Source organism: Tympanuchus pallidicinctus, unplaced genomic scaffold, assembly GCF_026119805.1.
Source record: "Tympanuchus pallidicinctus isolate F22 unplaced genomic scaffold, pur_lepc_1.0 scaffold8, whole genome shotgun sequence".
NCBI classification, from domain to species: Eukaryota; Metazoa; Chordata; class Aves; order Galliformes; family Phasianidae; genus Tympanuchus; species Tympanuchus pallidicinctus.
This window is the reverse complement of record NW_026294802.1, coordinates 7,531,545-7,546,799: the sequence shown is the minus strand read 5'-3', so window position 1 is coordinate 7,546,799 and position 15,255 is coordinate 7,531,545. Positions and strand designations below refer to the sequence as shown.

The window sequence follows — 15,255 nt, the reverse complement described above, 5'->3', positions numbered from 1 at the left end:
GGTGAGAGCAGACACACCTCAGAACATCTCTTTCACGTCTCTGTCTCTGTAAGCCCATCACCATGGTATCGGAATATTCTCCACACTGAAGTAAAATGTATGAATAAAGCAGAGCCTCAGTATTTTTTATTTTATTTTTAGTTTGAGCCTGCTGACTCAGACAAAGTATATAGTATTTTACGAGATGCTACATATGTCTGTATTTCGTCATTCCCTTCCCAAATACCCCATCAGTCCTGAATGACACCATTAGTAGTGCTCACATGTAGGCTTCTATCCTCAAATGGAGCGTAAACAAAGAGAAATGCTAACAAGCAGGAGGAAACCCGGCTTGCTGTTTACACTAAGCTACGTTTAGGAATATTTTCAATGGTTACAAAACGTTGGATTAATTTATTAGGAGTGTTAGGAATCATTTTCTTTCAGAGTGGAGATGCATCTGTCTGCCTGTAGCATTTTTGTGCTGTTCTTTTTCTAGTCTTCTGGTCCTCCTCCTTCTGCTTTCCCCAAACGTAGTGGCTCAAGATGATGGTCAGTTTGCCTCAAATGTCTCTTTGATCTGAAGTATTGCAAGAGGAGATACGCACAAACCCCTGTCTATACATCCCATCCACAAAAGATTTATGTTTTTGTGAGATGACTGGGATTCAGCAAAGGATGACAGCATCTTTGCTGCCCACAGCGTGTTTGCTCCAAACAGCAAAATAACATTTCCCTCCCATGGTTCTTCTGTGGCATTCAGATGGTTCTCTAGAGATTTATTTCCACCGTGGTGAAATCGCTGCTTCTTACATTGTATTCTCTGTCCCAAGCTCCCTTGATAGCCTGTGTTGACTCCCTTTTCAGACCATGCACACAGAATTGTTGCTTAAGGCTGATTATTCTCGAGGGATATGCTTTCACATGCACTTGCCAATGTACGCATTTAGTTCTGTATGTGTTAAAGGGAGTCATACAGCTGTGTAGCACAGTATAGACATGCACTGAAGCAGCGCAGACGGGTGATGTAGTGGAGAACCTTTCACCCCTCTCTGTGTTACTGGTGACCCTTAATGTCCAGTTCTACTTAATGACCTTCATGGGACGCATTGGTGGCTTCAATCCTGTTGGCAATGGACAAGGGTCTGCATTCTGACACCTCTGTGCTCATGCCAACGCCGAGGGATTTCCGCTCTCTGTCTAGCTGAGGGTGTGGGCTTGCTGTGGATCACTCTGCCATGTGCACCTTCTGTGCTCGTGGCACAATTGGAGAACTTCAACCTTGCCAGTGGGCAAACATCGCAACGGAGAACTCCTTTGCCAAATAAGGTTTCAATTACTAGAGAGATTTTTTGTGTTGAAATAAATTAGCCATTTCTCATTCAAACCACCCATCTCGTCCCAGACTCAAGAATATCCGGAAGCTGATGAGATTGCTTGGCAATGGGTTGTGTGTAAGAGCAGCTCTGGGTAGTGTTAGTGATAGACAAAATGAGGCACCTTACTCTGAGGTGGTTAAACATGGGAGAGGATAGTCTTTGGAAGATGCTGTCAAGGCTGTGTGTATGTGGTGAGCCACCCTAAATGCATAGTGCTTCCTGGGCTTGGAATGGTGCGTGCCGCTGTGCTCCTGTCTCTGGTTGTATGCTGGTGGACACAGAACCAATGTTCAGGGTTGGTGCCCCAGAGTCAGGAGAGCGCAGATGTTGGTGTCTTAATTCCTTGCCTTCTCTGATGGCTTTCTGTGGATGCTTTACAAACAAGTTTGTAGTGTGTTAAAAGAAACTTGAAAGGAGGGACACTGATAATGCTGAATACCAATGGCGGTCTTTTTGGAGGAAGAGTTCACCTATATTGTAAGTCTCAGTTACGCTGAAGAGTCACATGTTTACATTAATGCTTTGTGTTGCTTTGGCATCTTTGGGTTAAGACACAGGACAGCAAATACAATGTCTGCTTGGTAACTGACAGCTGCTGACTCGCTCACATATAAAACCAAGGATAGCGGTATTGTAAGATCACTTATCTGCTGTAAGTTAGCAGCTGGATCAAAAACAATAAATGGATTTTACTCTTCCTTTACCAAAAAGTAATGTAAAATAGCCACCTATTAAGAATGCCTACATGCTGAAATCTCTGAACTAGAAATTTGATATGGAGCTGTCTTTATGAGGGAGAGCAACTGGTGTCCTTTTTTCCTCCTAAGATATCAGACATTCCTTTACGATGCGCAGCTGTATGGTGACAGTGAAAGAAGTACATCTGCCGCTGCTGTCAGATGTTGAACACAGCTCTGTGCTGCAGAGGAGGCAGGTGTTGCGGTTCATCTCGGCAGCACCACGCTGCTTGTCTCGCTTGCCTTCCATGCCAGACGCTCATCTGGAGTTGGAGATTGCAGGGGTGGTGTTTGGGCAAAGCATGCCTGATGTGAATGTGAAGAACTGCAAATGTGCTGTACCTGTAGTCATCAGATACCCTGACTGGAGTGCATCTGCTTGCACTGAGGAAATACCTCTCTGTAAAACCACAGCTCCAGGGCAAATGGTCATTGATACGTGGGCCTTTTACCTTCCATCCTTTGCCAGCTGCTAATTTAATATGGCACACCTCTTAGAAAACTGGATAAACTAATGTGGTTTCTGGCCCCAAAGATTGCATTTAATACCATGTGTAATTGAATGTGAATGCTATTAAGTTCCTTTTTTTTTTCTTTCCTTTTCTTTTTTTGTCTTCTTACACTGGACAGAACTAAGCGATCCATTTACTCAGAGACACACTTTTCCCTAGGCAAAACTTCCAGTTCTGAGAATGGTAGATTTGTCTATCAAAGGATAATAAAAAATAGTCATTAAGAGCCTAACTAGCTTTGCAAATACCCTGCAGTTATTCTGCTTGTGAACTCTGCTGAAATTAATACAAGCTGTAGGCAATGGCTCGTGGCAGGATCAGGCCCTGTGGTATTTGGCAGTATTCTGATACCAGTGGTTTTACAAAACAGTTCCGTTTCTGAAGATTCTGGGTCACTACTGGAATTCTATTCTGTATTTATTAAATTTCTTGTAATTAAAACATTTACGTTAGTAATACAGTTAGGCAAACAGGCAATGAATTAAAACAGATTTTTACATGTGAGCATACTTGGGGAGAGCTAGACAGACGCAAGAACCCAAGGGCCTGGAGGACATTCCAGCACTGCATCAAAACTAGACGACTGATTTGATCTCTTTGTTATAACTGAAAACAAAACAAAATGTACAGAAGATGTGTAAGATATAATCAATAAGGAAAATACTGGAGCCAAATATGCAAACCAAGGCTTGGTCTTGCTAACTTTTACTCACTTGAACAATGTTCGTTCCTGTGAAGAGGCTGTTTAGACTCAGGGGAAGCGCTCATGTAGAGGAGGGCCAGCCAAAGAGGAATTGCTTACGGGGCTGATCCTACGATTCTGCCTTGATCTTTGATGGACTCTTTAAACATCTTGGGACCAGAGTTTTATTCTTGATAGCTGAAGCCCCAAGCCAAGGAATGCCGGTCCTGGTTTTGTTCAGTGCAATGCTCTAAGCTTCTAATACTCAGATGTCTGCATGTTCTCCTCAGTGAATGAAATAGCCCTGCTGCTCAATGTCCTTTTAAGTACAGTGTTTTCCATACCCTGTTGCAGATGCTGGCTGCCTTTCTGCCACTGAGTTTCTAGCAAAAGCAGCATTCCTTCACCCCACCAAAAAATTCTAGGGAACCAAATGCCTCCAGCACTATGCATGGAGAGATTTGAAGTGCAAGTAAGCATCCATTCACAGCAGGGGCAAGGAAGAGGTTGTTTCCTGCCTTGGCAATCACCAGCTCGCAATGCCTTGTGCACAACTTGTAGTGACCCAGAAAATAAACCTGCAAGCCACAGGGTCTGTCCGCACCATTACTTGGATTGCAGTGTTGCTTGGATGTTTTCCTGTTCTAGTTGAGAGGGAAACAAGAAAGGATAAAAAGAAATTACATCATTTAATTATAAAGGTACAATAAAGTACACAAAAAAGTTGCACAATAACCAGAGACTGTTCTATTTAGACAATTACTGCTCAGAGGATCTTGCATCTCTCTTCTGGAAGACTGCCAGTTAAACTTGCCTGGATGGGGCTCTGCTGCCTGCCACTGGAATCCAATTTTATTTTAAAAATTTTACAATGACCTTATTATTTCAACTCCCTGTTTACCTTCCTTCCTCCCCAAGGTCCATGGAAGTCATAGTAAATCCTATTCTTAAAACACTTCATTTCATGTACACTCAGACGCATGCCACCATCAAGAAAAACAGAAACTAATTCCTGTGCAGCCTGTCTCCAAACCAAATAACATGCAAGATTTCTGGGATGAAAGCCTTCACTGTTCTGATTGTCAGATGCATGGCACAATTGAGGAAGAAAGGCTTAACGAGACTACTCCAGCCATCACGAGGGATTATTCATACACAATTGGGAAAGCCTGAAGAGAGGCTACTTGCATCTATCTCAGATTTATTTCCATAAAAGTACTCGCAGTACCTTGTAGTTCCATAGATTTCAGTTTTAAAATGCAATGCTTTTGCCAGACGAATCAGGACAGCCGTCTTTTTGCGTATGTTCTTCACACACTTAAAGAATATAAGTGAGTGCTTAGTTTATGTGTTTGAAATCCCATTGCATGTACTTATTATAAAAAGGACTTTTTATTAAAAAAAAAAAAAAAAAAAAAGGCCTGCGGGCTTGAACCCCCCAGTACAAGAAAGATGCAGAGCTCTTGGAACAAGTCCAGAGGGCCACTAAGATGATCAGAGGCTGGAGCATCTCTCCTATGAAGACAGTTGAGGGAACTGGGCTTGTTTAGCTTGGAGAAGAGAAGGCTCCAGGGAGACCTCGTTGTGGCCTTCCAGTACTCGAAGGGAGCTTATAAACAGGAGGGGAATGGCTGTTTACGAGGGTGGATAGTGATAGGACAAGGGGAAATGGTTTTAAACTGAGACAGAGGAGGTTTAGGTTAGATATTGGGAGGAAGCTTTTCACACAGAGGGTGGTGACGCACTGGAACAGGTTGCCCAAGGAGGTTGTGGATGCCCCATCCCTGGAGGCATTCAAGGCCAGGCTGGATGTGGCTCTGGGCAGCCTGGTCTGCTGGTTGGTGACCCTGCACCTAGCAGAGGGTTGAGACTATATGATCATTGTGGTCCTTTTCAACCCAGGCCATTCTATGGTTCTATGATTCTGTGACTTTACTGAAGTCTTGGTTCTGATCCTCACAGCGTCAAAATGAATGCTTTATTGAACGCGGTGATGCAGCAAGTTCAGGCCTCTAGTGTTTCCTTTGAGGTTAAAATGGTTCCTACACGGAAAGGCCAGCCCAAGGTCTGTGCTCTATTCTGTCACAACAAGATTCTGCTGGAGGGCTTAGCTAAAATTTAATCAGAAGGTGTAATTTCAGTTGCACTTTAGGCTAACCAAGTACTTCACCTCACCATTTCCAGTGACACCGCTGTCTGTTAGCGCAGAAGGAACAATTCATTAAGAAGCATTTTTACCACAAGTAATGAGAACTTGACACGTTCCTCTGACACATCTGAGATAATTAGTTTGATAATACATATCTGCTAAAAATACTAAGAACATATATGTAATTTACCAGAGCTGCGACTGTTTTTAGTCATGCTGTTTTTTAAAGAGCGAATTTCAGTCAAGCTGTTGGCTTTCAAGCAGAACTGTCAGTGAAGACAAATGGAAATTTTGCCTAAGTAAAAATAATGATGGGATCGTGTCCTTCTAAACAGAAATTGGTATTTGCAGAGCTGCCTGCAGGACCGCGTGCTTAATTCCCGTTCACTTAAGTGAGCATCCCAATCCTTTGGAGGAATCTCAGCATTTTTATCCCTTTTGCGTGTTGGTTAAAAACTTTTTAAAAAATGTGAGGGAAAGGCTGAATATGAGTGCAGATGTGCTCCATTTACTGTAAAAATAAACATATGCCAAGAAAGAGTATTGAAACAGAGATGAAATGATCTGAATTATTTTGTCAGCTCCAAAATCCATATTAATATTGCTTTTACTCATTGATAAAAGTCTTTCTGTGCACTCAGAATAGCTGCTTAAGAATAGAGTGTGTTCATTAACTGTTGCAGTGCCAGGGAAAAGATGTGGAAGAAGACTTTGTGTATATTCTGCAAAAAAATAACGATAGTCATTTATAATGTAAGTTACTTAATGGCTCATTGCTAATCAAGTGTTGCTGGAACCCTCGAGTACATATTCACATCTTTAAAAGGAAAAGAAAGAAAGAGATGGTGTTTTTTAGTGTGTTAAGGTATAAATAAGTGAAGAATGTGGATTCCAAAATCCAAACACACTTAACAGATCATTCAAAATAGCATCCACTTAAAAAGAAAAAAAAGAAAAAAAAGAATGTAAATTGACATATTTTCTCTGCGGGAGAGAAATCGGGCTATAAAAAAGAAATGTCTCCATTTTGTCTCTTACACTGCTTAGTTCTTCCACAAATAAATATCCAGTGCTGCCCAGCTGAGACAGTTGAAATCACACTTCTTTGTAGGTAACTACCAACACAGGTGAAAAGAGGTAGTGTTGGAGCCAAGGCAGGGCTCACAATGCCAGAATTCAATCCAAGCTCTACCACAGTGTTTCTTCATGACCTGAAGCAAATGACTTCATCTCGTGTACCTCAGCTCGGCAGCAGTATAATAGGGATTCTGCCCACTGTAATTAATACCGGTTGGAGTTCTATCACAAGATTTATGAGCCTTAATCATGGATCAGAAATCATGGAGCAGAAAAACGTCCCTGTCCTTTTGACATGTTGCTGCGCTTTAAATATCGCAGAGTAATGTGCCCTGTGAGATAGTACAAGGAGATGACAAAGTAATTATATTCAGCATGACCGGCAGTGGTTTTGAAACATCAGCAGGCTACCCACATTTCTGTAAGCACCACAAAATGCAGAAGAGTTGTAAAAAAGGATAATGAATAGGAGGTGCAGATGCTTACAAGATTGTTGTCCAAAGACTGAGGGATGGCACCAACAATATCATGGGTCGTGTCTTCTTGAAAAATTAATAAGTAGTTGATGGGGACTGACCTCTTTGGCTGACTGTAGGAAGAAGTTGACATTTCCCTAATGAAGACAAATATATTGCACTAATGAGATAGACGGTTATTGGGATGGCAGTCTATGGCTGCTAGGAGAAATGACCTGGTTAGACTGGGGGGTTTGGAAAAAGATGTTTCTAGCATCCTGAATGGTTACGTGGAAAGCATTTGTAAAGGTCAGAGAAAGAAATACTGCTGTAATAAAGACATGAAATGATGACAGCCTGGATGGAGAAAGAATCTGCAAAAGGGATGTCTAAGGACATCTGTTGGATCTAAGGACATAAAGATAGGAGATGAATATGTCACTCAGGTTCATCAGAACAACGAAGACAGTAAAACATTCATCTGTGGTGATCAAGAGAAGAATTCCTGAAGGGGACATATGGTAAAGAAAAAGAGACAACAACATTGGTAACTTTGTTCTAGCTATGGTATGTTTACTTTGTTATCTCTAGGAAGGAGCATTGGAGAGACTGGGTATGGACATGTTTGTGTTTGAGAAGGGAATCTGTGAACTGCTGCATGAAGGTGGCAATGAAATCCGCATTTATGGATTGGAAGAAAAATCTCATGAACTTCACTGAAGAGTAGCAGAGCAAGGAGTGGGGGAAGAAAGGTGTCTTCTGCGGAATGTTCAAATGGGTACATTCAGAAGGTGGTGCAAAAGAAGTGAATAATTTCGTGATAGCTGATGAAACACATGATCTCAGCACAGGAGACCGCTGGAGATAGCTGACATGCTGCAGCTGATGAGTACAGAGGATTCGGAGTATGCCACAATTGTGTAGGAGAAGTACAGACATTGGCAACATCAGCTTCAACTGAGAGAAGGCTGCATGGAACTGGAAAGCTCAGACTGGGAGTGGTGAGGGGCTCCAGATGGGATCTGAATTTGCAGTGTTTAGAGTGGCTGGTGATGAAAGGATGGAGAGAAAGCAACATGGCATTTTGAGAGAAAAATAATTGCTTTAAGGTGGGAATACTTCAAGAGGAAAGAGATTGAATGGTACTTGCGTTATGAGAGCAAAGAGGCAGAGGGGTATGAGAGGTCAAGGAGAGAGAGAATGAGAAGACAAGAATGACCATAAGGAAGGTCAGGAGGTAGGAGAAGACTGACTCAGTGGCAAACAAATTAAATGAAAGAGAAGAGCTGCATAGGAGGTTTTTAATCTGTGGGAAAGAATAAGGAAGGAGTGGTAGGAGGGGAAGAGGGAACAGAAGGCAAAGCTACTGGAAGAGGAAGATCATAGTCATTTTTGTTGTGGAAGAACTGGATGAAATTCTGTGCAACAGCTGAAGCGGGGGCTGGAGGAGGTGGGAGGGTCTGAGGAGTGAGCCAAACGTGGCAAAGAGGTGACGATGACTGCGAGGCTGGGATTTAGCTGAGCTGAGCTGGAGCAGTAAACTCAGGAGAAGAGCAGAACTGAAAGGGAGAAAAATGCATTTATAGTGGAGAGAGTTAGCAGACAGTGGGATTCCCATTAGTAATGCTCTACTGTGTGAGACACAGCAGAGAGCAGCCGGTATGAGTCAGTAGGGATTTGGGATGGCAGGGTAGAGTAGGTAGGGAAACGCAGAGTAAAAGGTCTATGAAAGAGTGTGGCGCAGATCAAATCAGCACATGAAGAAAGGAAATAAGTGATAAAGAGTGTGATAGAGGTCTGAGAGCAGGCAGGAAGTCCTTAATGCTGAACTGATGTGATATAAAGGCCAAATGAGTTTAGTGTGAATGTGGTGGCCACTGGACGTTGCAGAAAGAGTCCAGATGATGGTCCAGGTGGTGGAGCAGGAGGCTCAGGGAAAGTGAAAGGTCTGGTGTGAAGCACAGGGCTTGGTGTGAAGCCCTGTGACTCAGTAGGTCAAACAAGGATATTGGCTGAATGAAAGAGACACTGAAACGTAAATATGAATGTACAATGCTTGCCTCTATGTTTCCACTAATCAATACACATCTTTTAATATGTAAAAAAGCCTTTATAAGCACTGAATATGAATATTTTTGTTGGTACTTTTGTTTTCTGTTCAGTGGTCCTTTAATGATGTAACAACTACAACCAACCAAAACCACAACAGCAGTAAAAAGTTAAATCGAGTGTTAAAGGTGTAAATTAAGGTCACTATACTGATTTCTAAGGAATGATGCTGATTGGTGGTAACTGATGATCCAGTTATACTGCTCTTCCTTAGCTACTTCAGTGGTTCCCTGTGTGACAGTATCTGAATACTGCATGTTGTGATTAACCATGAAGAGTGGGATTATCCTTATTTTACACAGAGATTGTTGTCCAGTGATGAAAACATATCTTGCAAGGCTAAAGTTGACACTGGAAAGAAATTTCCCATTATTAGTGCTTTTTTTTCTGTTCACCAGTCTTCAAGATTACCCAGTTCTGCTCAGTCATGTTCCACAGTGGTTAAAGAGGTAGGCAGGAATGCTATGCTGTTCAGAGGGATAAAGTAGCCAGCTGACAGGAACAGGGGAAATAGAAAAAAACTTGAATAGCTTAATGGGCTCAAATTGGCAAGCTGGATAATTTCCATCTCTGAGTACTGAAAGATGTGATATGTGTCATTGCAGGTCCAGTAAAAAGGATTTTCAATAAATCTGTCTTATTAAGATGGTACAGTAGGAATGAAAAGTAGCAAATCTTTACTTAAAGAAAAGGGAAAAAAGTTGTCTGAGCCACAGAGGACCTTTTAGTTTAATCATAATAATACTAAACAGAGTTTAAAGTAAGTTCTAAAGGAAAGATTAATTAAACACATGGGGGAAAAAGAAATATACATGCAACATATGTTTTTGTATGCGAGGTGTGCCAAACTACCCTGATATATTTTGCCAGGAAGATAACCGGTTTTCCAGAAAAGAAAATGCAGTACACCTAACATATTGGGATCTGGGGAAAGGATTTTATATTCTACCCCTGAGGAAACAATTCATTACAATGGTAAGGTAATTAGAACACAATTTACAGTGTGTTTAAGGAACTGGCTGAAGGAAGCCAACAAGTGTAGAGAGAGGGAGTATTAAGATGAAGGAAGGTTGTTTAATAATGTCATCAATGATATTGCAGCAAGGCTTGCAAGGTGATAGCTCTCATTGGCCTGGATGCAAACAGAAGGACATTGCTGCTGCCACAAAACAATGTGGCATCACCAAGAGAAAGGAGACCTGGAATTTCTGTGCAAAAACCTGGACAATCTTGAGGATAAGTTGGTAGTATAGATGCAAAATTTAATACTGAGAATCAAGTCATGCAGTAAGAGAGCAACAATGTGAAATTTCTTTTCAGTGTGAATCCTTAAGACCAGGTTTATATTATTGTGCAAATACACCCCATATTGCAGACTGAAATCTGGTCCCCCAGACATTTGGACTGTGGGAGTTCTGAGGCTCAGGTGGGTCCCTTCCTGCCAGGGTACTGCAGTGGATTTCCTTCAAGGTGAGAAAGGAGTGTGTCTGAATCTCACCCAACATGCAAGTGAGATGTGAGCACAGAGTACAAATTATGGTGGACAAGGGGCAGACAGTGCACCTGTCCTGCAGCGTGGGCACCGTGGGGCAGCCATGATCAGGACAAATCAGGTGTGGTTGAAGAGTGGTGCTGGTGAGATGTCTCAAGTAAGGAAATGTTCAAGTCATGTTACAGTCTTCACTATTCAGCCACCTCCGAGAAAGATGAATTTGGAATAGAGAGGATCCTGTCCTGATCTGAAGCAGATCCAGAGTGAGGTTACTAGCATGAAGAAAGGGATGAAAAGGATGTTATACAACAGTAACTGCTACCCAGAAGAGAAAGGGTTAAACCACAGGTTAGGGGGAAGCTGTGTGTGAGGACATGAATAGGCTGAAAGCTGTGCTGAAGTGGGATTCTGGAAGGAGTGATGAGGGCACAGCACTTCTAACAGGTTTTAAGGATGAAGATGGATATATTTAGGAGGAAGGATTATATGATATACTTTCCTGCTGTGCAAGAAAAACGAACACAGATAGTTCCTTTCTAGTACTGTGTCCTTGTGAAGCATGTCATAGGTCTGTGAAGGATTAATTTGTTATTACTATTAATTCCTCTTTTTTTCCCCCAAGGAAGGGCATATTCAGCTCTACATCAAGCAGGATCCGATGGAAGGAGTATTTGTCACTGGGTGTCTGACACCAGCCATGGTTGCCTGGTGAGTGGGAAGGGACCCAAGACAAATCCAGCTGCATCATCCCAGCTGCTTTGTCTCCTTCACCTCAGTCAGAGCTGCACTTCATTTCTTTCTAGTGACACCCCTCACATCCATGAAGGATCGTGGACGATGCCTGTGCAGTTAATATATATATACATTTCTTGTGTCTTTCCTTTAGATAATGCAGTTATTAGAGTCTTTGTTTCCTGACTCCCTTGTCTGCTCTCGTACTGCCTTAGCTTAACAACAGCAAAGTCCTGCAGGATTCTCAGCCATATGTATTCATAACCAGAGGAAAGCAGAGCCTTAGGCTTTCTCCTTAAAATAGTTTATATAAAATAAAATAGAAGCTATGGTGTTTTCGTACTATATTTAAACACCCAGGGTTGCTGGCAGCAGTGGAATTATACTCTTATTTGCACATATTTAAATTACCACAAGATGCGCATTTCAGTTCACAAAATGTTCAGCCATTTGGCTGGCAGTGCTGGGTTGATTTCCTCATAGTGGGAAGGATTTTGCTAGGGAGTACATGGATTTGTGAGGGCTAATAGCACCAGCTCCTGGTTGGTTGTGCACTTGTGTGTGTGTTAGCAGAACACGATTCTCACAAGTCTTGGGAAGAGGGAACAGAAAGACACCAGAGAAGTAAAAGATAGGGAACATCATTGGAATTGCATTTGGGGATATAATTCTGCTCCTAGAAAAGGGGAAAAAATGGCTGCATCAGTCAGGGTGGAGCAAGACAAACTGGGATGCTAAGTATGTCTAGAGATCAGGGGATCTTGCCCAGTCCAGTAGCAGAGCTGTCCTCTGCATTGCCAGAATAAACTGCTCGCTTCTGGAAGCCTCATGTTTGTGGAAAGGAGATGCTGCAGTAAGCTACTATGTGCTGCCAAGGATTTGAAGCAAGGGGTTTCTGTGCTTGTTGATGTTGACTTGAGCTGTCTGTCCTTTTGATGTGAAATAGTCTTTTGTATCCAAGAGGGAAAAGGACTGCTTTGTATCTGGTATCCTGAGGAGCCTGCAGTTCCAAATATTGTAATTCATTGCTCCTAGTGGGGAATAAAAAGCGTTGCCACAGACTGCCAGGTGTGACTTCAGGCTTGTGGGGATGGGAGCGCTGTTGTACAGCCTTACATTGACCTCTGTCAGCTCCATGTTTCCCTGTGATGAAGTGGCTGCAGAACGGGCTTGTGCAGTGTCTTGGCCTCTGGACTGTGAAACTTATTTCCGGGACAAGCACAGGAAGCTGTTTCAAATCTGTGAGAGGTGTTTCTAAATGAGGTTTCGTAGGAAAAAGAGAGGCAACTTGTTTATGTTAAACAAGTTCTTTTCTTGAAGAGAAGTTGAGGAAGGCTGTTTGAATGGCTGGCAGTAGGAGAGGTGTAGCCAGTATAAGGGCTGGCATCATGAGATGGTACTACAGAGACAGCCTCTGTTTCCTCCCAGCATTTCTCTCTTAACCCTGCGGTGAGGAACCTGGTCCTGTCCTCACCGGTGTTCCCTCACACATGAAGCTGGTGGCACATCTTTCCTCCTCTTGCTCATCAGTTACTGTTAGCATCCCGCCTGTGACGCAGCAACTAATTGTCTTGTCAATGCCTTCAAGTGAAGAAGAAGCAGTAGGAGCAGACAAACTCCTCAGCAACAATTCTTTTTTTTTTTCTTCTTGTGTGTGTTTCTAAGAATACCACTGCAAAGAGAGAGAAAGGGGAAAGAAGCAGGATTTATCGTGGTAGAAAGTTGCCCACAGTGCTGAGGCATGGACTTTAGATCTTCAGGATCAAGCTCTCCTTCACTTGCTGCTGATCTGGCCTTGAAGCAAGGGCTTGTGGCATCCCAGCCATCTCTACACTGCTGCATATGGCAGTGTCACCGTATTTCATATGGAGTGTAGTATTTGTCTGATGGGATTGGGATGACTGGAAGGGCATGTCTTCTTTAAAGATTCTCCCCTCATTTGAATGTATGTCATTATGCTTTGGGAGATCCCGGATCTGCATTTTGAGGGCTGTTACTTGATTGCTGTGGTGTATTAAATGTATTGTATTAAATGGGGAAGTTGGTGGCCCTGCGTGTGGCAGGGGGTTGGAGATGTATGATTCTTGAGGTCCCTTCCAACCCTGGCCATTCTGTGATTCTGTGATTCTGTGTGATGGAGCATTTGTACGTATGCTCATCTTGCTGTTTGATCTGCACCCTTCCTTCAGGACAGGAGCATATCACTCTGCATGGCATTGGAAGAAAACACATAAAGTTTCTGGGAAATTGCTGAAGCCTGGTTGGTGAATGAGTGCAGAGCTCATCACGTGTCCATGACCCCATCAACATGACAGTGTATTAACAAGGGCCATGGAGGTCCACAAACTGTGCTGTGCAATAATGCACTTTCACATCTGTAGCATTTATCACAGAATCTAGCCTGAAAGGCAGGTCAGTGATCCTGAGTTCAAGCTTTCATTTGAGAAAGTTTTGCTATCCATCACAGTTATGACAATGACCTTCAAAGCTGACATCAAGAGTTTAGGCGTCTGGCGCACAGATATTTGAACCAGATTGTAGAGCTCTAGAAATCTGGTTGTGGATGGAGGAAAGTGGTTGGAAGTTCTCTCGAAAGTCATTAACAGTTTATTTTACCGTCAGCCTGTTCCCTCTCAAAGGCTAATATCAATTATTTTTCTTTCATCTCTAAAGGCCTGAGAGCAGAGAAGTTACTTCTCTGACATTTCAGTATATTGCTGCAAAGAATATGGGGAAAATATTTACATGAAATGTGTAATAGCTAGAATTTACCCACCATGATAGTCAACCTGATTTCAAATTTAAGAAGGCATAATCTCTTCCTTGCTGTTTGATATTTTTCTATTGATACATTGTCTTTGTAGCTTTATCACCTACTAACTGATGTATGGTTCTATACACTGTCTTTCAGCTGTGCTTGAGCTTTTTGGTAGACACAAAAAATGAGTCTTTGTTTACTCATAATTCTTGTGGTCCTCTTTAAAGCTTTAGAAAGATAGGACACAGGTACTTCTGTAGTTCTCATGGCTTTACAAATACCTTTACTGAAATGAAGCAGAGAAGTGGTGCCTCCCTGAGCGTTCAGACAGCTTGAAAAAAATGGCTTGGCAAGGAGATCACTGGAGTCGTAGCTGATCTCAGTGGAGTTTCACATTTCAAGCCAAAAGGTGAGAATTCAGCCTCAGTGATGAAGGGGAGATCAGCTTGGGAGTGAGCCACTGGGACACAGGGTGCTGCACTTGGGTTGGGACAATCCCAGGTATTTATACAAACTGGGGGAAGAGCTCCTTGAGAGCAGCCCTGTGGAGAAGGACTTGGGGGTCCTGGTGGATGAAAAGCTGGATGTGAGCCAGCAGTGTGCGCATGCTGCCTGGAAGGCCAACGGTGTTCTGGGCTGCAATAAAAAGGGGTGGCCAGCAGGGAGAGGGAGGTGGTTGTCCCCCTTTACTCAGCTCTTGTGAGGCCCCATCTGGAGCACTGCGTCCAGGCCTGGGGCCCCCAATACAGGAAACACATGGAGTCTTGGAGCGGGTCTGGAGGAGGGCCATTAAGATGATCAGAGGGCTGGAGCTCCTTCCCTATGAGGAAAAGCTTGTTTAGCTTGGAGAAGAGAAGGCTCTGGAGAGACTTCATTGTGGCCTTCCAGTACTTGAAGGGAGCTTATAAACAGGAGGGGGAATGGCTGTTTATGAGAGTGGATAGTGATAGGACAAAGGGGAATGGTTTTTAAACTAAGACAGGTTAGATATTAGGAGGAAGTTTTTCACACAGAGAGTGGTGACGCACTGGAACAGGTTGCCCAGAGAGGCTGTGGATGCCCCATCCCTGGAGGCATTCAAGGCCAGGCTGGATGTGGCTCTGGGCAGCCTGGTCTGCTGGTTGGTGACCCTGCACATAGCAGAGGGTTGAGACTAGATGATCATTGTGGTCCTTTTCAATCCAGGCCATTCTA

At 43.0% G+C, this 15,255-nt stretch overlaps 1 protein-coding gene across 4 annotated transcripts in view; it reads left to right on the top strand.

The window, feature by feature from the left end:
* TMEM178B (transmembrane protein 178B) overlaps positions 1–15,255 on the top strand; it is a 231,063-nt gene that overhangs the window by 1,402 nt on the left and 214,406 nt on the right. The gene's annotated exons all lie outside the window — the stretch shown is intronic.